The following is a 5690-nucleotide window of genomic DNA, read 5'->3' as shown; positions in this document are numbered from 1 at the left end:
TATTCGCCTAGTGCGATATCATGCAATGAGGACAGAAGGTAGAATTTACAAACGTTTCTATGATCAAATCAATTATTTCATGCAGTATATTTACGGGTCATATCAATATCTCAGTCAGGCACACTTATTCATCATCATCATCATCATCATGAGAAAGAACAAACCTATCATCTTTTCTTTGCAAACTTTTACTAATTTAATTACAGAATAGTTCCACACGTGGATGGTTATAAATAATATATATATAGCATACATATAATATGGGATATCAAGCAACTTCTGGAAATAAAGAATAGATAAAACACATTACTAATATATACTTTATCTTTTGATGTCTTTTTCAACATCTGCAATAAAAAGAATTTAAATATCTCACCTTGGGCGGATTCCTAGAATTCCAAATAGTCACCTAAACGTGGAAAATGTAGAGCACGCCGTTGAATATGTATATCAATCCTATAAGGCGGGCTGTTTCATCAGTTTACACACCCGATTTTTTTTTCTTTTTTAGGTATTTGATAGATTACTCTCGCACCTAAAACACGTTATTGCAAATATTACAATTTCAGTCATATTGCATTCATAAGACGCACCATGTGCATGAAAAATATTTAACACCATAATACATGGGTACATTGGTAGAACCGAGGTCAGCTGGTATTCATAAAAAAAACATGCCGTTATGTCCGTATCATATAAAACAGTCTCTTAGACTTATAATTGACCCGATGAAATATCTACCTGATAGACTCAATCATCGTAGGTACCCTGCCATATATATACAGTATCGCTACACTGGTTATTGATACACCTTATTGCGATCGAAATCAACGTGCCGGCGGGATGGTAGATATATCCCCAACGGTATAAAGGGTGGAGTTTATTCCTTAATGGATCATGTGGTAACAATCGAACATGTCACATATGATATAACATATTTCCACATGGTAATTATTGTATAAAATGAAGCATTAAATATGTATGTGAATTGTTGTTATTCTGATATGGGACGCTCGTATGTGGTGATGTTGTCAGGATGGGATCGTCATAAAAACAAATACTGATAACGCCATGATGACGGTGTTGGTATCCCACAATTCCGTGGTTTATATCAGCATCGACAGTTGATGCCACACTGAGGTGTAGTTGTTTTGATGCTAACGCTGTGGGGATCTGTCACATCTTGAAAGTGGAGGTTATTCAATATCAATGTCAAGGTCATCCCCATTGGCAATTAACGTTGACAAAATGAGGGGTCACGGCCAAGGTCAGTGTGAACGAGGAATGCCCATGCATGGCATTGCTGAGTACTTGGTCATATGTAAATGAAACCAAACAGGGCGTAGTTAAAGTGACAAGCATACGGTTGATATATTCGACATTCATACATGAAAACAAACATTATGTAGGTTTTAATCTAATATATATTTCAATATATAAATGAAACCAAACCGGTTGTAGTCAATGTATAACGTTGATATATTCGTCATTTATACCTGACAATAACACATGATTTAGGTTTTACTTTTCGTTCTTTGAAATATGACGCCTGCTACTCTGTGTGTCAATATCCGTTGCCATGGTGATAGTATTTCCCTTATACATACAGTACGTACTGGTATACTGCTGTATGACATTATTCTGTTTTCATTTCCCGTGCCTGTCAATTGTTTTCATGACATGAACAGTTATTCTTCAGCAATACTGCTCTTTTTTTTAATTTTTAAAAGCGAAAGCAGATTTTTGTGTCCAAATGTTCTATGCATTGTGTTTCGTTCGCGAGAAATTAATAAACACTTGATTTTTAAAAAAATATTATATATATATATATACACACGATATTTCGCATAGAATCAACACAATGCCATTCCCGTCATGCTTTGTTGATATCTTATCGTTGTTCACTGCATGATTGGTTTTTTTCATTCATGTTTACAAAATATGATTGATATCATCGTATCAATAATGGAAACGGAATATATGGGTCGATCATTTAGGGTGCTGTTCTATCTAATAACTGATTTATAGATATAAAAGTTTTGTTTTTTTTAAATCATTTGTTCTGAATATTTATTTATATATCCAACGCCCTTATTCCATTATCCATTTTGTCATCTGGTAACAGTCATTCCACCTGCTGTATATGCAAAAAGAGAGGTTCAAAATTGATGACAGTTTCCATCGACTGCAGAACTAGACTATTTGTAGAAAAGGGTCATCTGCTTCTAGCTGGATCTAGATGTTGCTGTAAACACCTTGATTCAGATAAATATTTTAATGAAGAGGCACTTTGCTCTGTGACCGACAACTCGACGAATTCTCAGGAAGGCAGCACATATTTCAATAAAACTGATATTTCGTCACTAATTGCAAACATAAGAGCTATTGCAGTGCGAAATGAACGATACCGAATTGACTTTGATAATAACCATTCTTTAACTGATTCTGATTATCAGAATCTCACAGGCATTACAAAAGCTGACTTCAATGACTTATGCTTACTTTTATCGAGTAGCACATCCATTAGATGTACAAAAAACCGAACAAGTAGAACATGTATTGCGTTATTGCTCGTTAAATTGAGAACAGGTATGTCAAACCGACTACTGTCCACTTTATTTAATATAGGAAAATCTAGTGTGCGCAGGGCGATTATGAGTGCAAGACAATTTCTTTCTGTTAATTTCACACCAAGAAATGTGGGATTCCAGCATGTAACACGAGATGACGTAATTGAACACCATACAAGACCACTAGCGCAAGAATTGTTTGGCACCATGATCAACAAACCCGCTATATTAGTTGTGGACGGCACATACATATACATTGAAAAGAGTAAAAATTTTCAATTTCAACGAAGATCTTACAGCATACATAAAAATAGACCACTCGTCAAACCCATGGTAATCGTAACGACAACTGGGTACATCGTTTCTATTCTGGGACCATATCACGCCGATTAAAAAAACAACGATGCTTCCATACTGAAACACAATATCAAGACCAACATGGAGAACATGAAGGATTGGCTGCAGACAGATGACCTCCTAGTTGTGGACAGAGGATTTAGGGATTCCCTGGAGTTTCTGAGTGAACTCGGAATAAAGTACCAGATGCCAACATTCCTTCAGAAAGGTCAAAAACAACACACAACAGAAGAGGTAATATTACAAAATATTCAATGTTATTACTATGAGTATAAACCTACAATTTAATTAAGTAATACAATTACCTAGAGGTTGTTCCATTGCAATTCTTCTGTGACATAAACAATTATAATTAGTGTTGTGTTGATGCTCCCAACATTACCAAATATTGTGCAGTCATCATACATTTTGAAAAAAAAATGTATGAAATGTAAACATAAATAAGTATTGAACTTTTATACATCATGTCAATATGAATGCCAGATGTTTGCAGACAAACGCATCATATAGAGCTACTGAGAACTGTATCCATATTATTTACATATTTATACACTTGTTGGGGAACATCTGTCACTTTGATTAAATATGTTCAGAATGTCATAAATAGAAAAAAAATATTTAAAGTGTTTGTGTTATGTTCTGTTCCAGGCCAATGCTTCTCGACTCGTTACAAAAATACGATGGATAGTCGAGTCAGTAAATGGACGGTTGAAGCAGTGGCGATATCTTCAGAATGTCATGCCGAACACACAGATACCAGCCATCGGCGACTACGTGCGGCTTTTTGCAGCCCTGTGCAACCGCTACCGAACACCACTCAACACTGGCACAACTGAAGGTGACCAACTGGTAGCAGCTAAGATGAAGGTAATAAAAACTTAAATAGAAAAAAACTAGGATACACTATATCTCATGAGTCGGACTGTGTATTACCATAATTTTTGTCACTAGAGTTGATTAATTTTACATTTGTAGAGACATCTCTTTGCAAAAACTTAACATTATCGTTATATCAAAAAATGGTTATAAGGTTATTTTGAGTCTGGAATTGTGGCATGAATGATGAATGGATCAAAGTATCTGTTTTTTGTTTTAGGTTCTGGCGTCCAAGGGGAATGCTCTTCAGCAGCGTGTCCAGGAGGAGAATCTCGACACCCGAAATCACTCCTGGAAATCTATAGATGTTGCCGATGCTGTTGACCAGTTTCCCTCCATGTCAGAAGAAGACATCAGAAACCTGACTATAGGAGTGTACCAAGTGAAGCTTGCTCGTTCTTACACATCAGAGCACTTAAGCGAGGACGGCGACTACACAATCATGGTTAATGATGAGGTTAATGGTATGCTACGTGCCCGTATTCAAAGTCGACACACCAGTGCGAAGAAATATCTTCTTTGGATTGAGTACAGTCCCGCTGTTGTTTTAGGCTGGTTTTGTCAATGCAAGACTGGAGCTCGAGTTGTCGGCACATGCGCACACGTATCAGCTGTTGTTTGGTATCTGGGATATGCACGACATGTGGGAAGTGTTAGGGGCGTAAAAGACTGGTCTGCATTTCTGGAAGACGCTGCTAAGGTTCCAGAACTTGTAGACGGATCTGATAGCGACAATAGTGACCCGGAGGAGTGATAAGGTGTACGGTTTATTTTGGTGGATATTATGACATTGATATTTTATCATTTCTCATCGGACGTAATGTTGATTAGATGTTTTTTGTATCAGCTATGTGGTCACACATGTTAGTGGACATTTTGGTAAATATCTATATTTTCTCAAATGAAATCACTTAATTCCTGTAATATCAGGATTCATTAACCATTGGAAAATTATGTTCACCTTAATCATGCTACTTTGATTATATCTTGATTAACATGATATTTTGATGATATTCTATGACAACATTTTTTTTTTATATTCTGATAACATGCTATTTTGTTATTTTCTTGACATGATCCTTAAATACTCTAATGCCATAATGTTTTGTTGATAACATGATCCTTTAATATTCTGATGCCATAATGTTTTGTTGATAACATGATCCTTTAATATTCTGATGCCATAATGTTTTGTTGAACATGGTCCTTTAATACTCTGATGCCATGCTGTTTTGTTGATTACATGATCCTTTAATACTCTGATGCCATGCTGTTTTCTTGATAACATGATCCTTTAATATGCTGATGCCATGCTGTTTTCTTGATAACACTATCCTTTAATATGCTGATGCCATGCTGTTTTCTTGATAACACTATCCTATAATATGCTGATGCCATGCTGTTTTCTTGATAACATGATCCTTTAAGACTCTGATGCCATGCTGTTTTGTTGATAACATGATCCTTTAAGACTCTGATGCCATGCTGTTTTGTTGATAACATGATCCTTTAAGACTCTGATGCCATGCTGTTTTGTTGATAACATGATCCTTTAAGACTCTGATGCCATGCTGTTTTGTTGATAACATGATCCTTTAAGACTCTGATGCCATGCTGTTTTGTTGATAACATGATCCTTTAATACTCTGATGCCATAATGTTTTGTTGATAACATGATCCTTTAATATTCTGATCTATTTTGATGCCATGACCATTTGCTATTCTGATGACATGTTATGATTTTTTTATTAGATATTTTGATATACCGATGGCATTCTATATTTATTGTTGATGAAACAATACTTTGATATTCTAATAACATGCTATTTCATTGTTTTGATACTTTGATGATGTGTATAATAGTTTGATGGCATGATATGTTGATAT

General features: G+C 35.5%; 1 pseudogene; it reads left to right on the top strand.

The window, feature by feature from the left end:
- The first annotated feature begins 2109 nt into the window (after positions 1–2109).
- LOC117336754 lies at positions 2110–5210 on the top strand (annotated as a pseudogene).
- The last annotated feature ends 480 nt before the right edge of the window (positions 5211–5690 follow it).

This window comes from Pecten maximus, chromosome 10 (assembly GCF_902652985.1).
Source record: "Pecten maximus chromosome 10, xPecMax1.1, whole genome shotgun sequence".
In the NCBI taxonomy this organism is placed as follows: Eukaryota; Metazoa; Mollusca; class Bivalvia; order Pectinida; family Pectinidae; genus Pecten; species Pecten maximus.
Note: the sequence above shows the minus strand (reverse complement) of the source record. Positions and strands in the feature narration are given on the sequence as shown.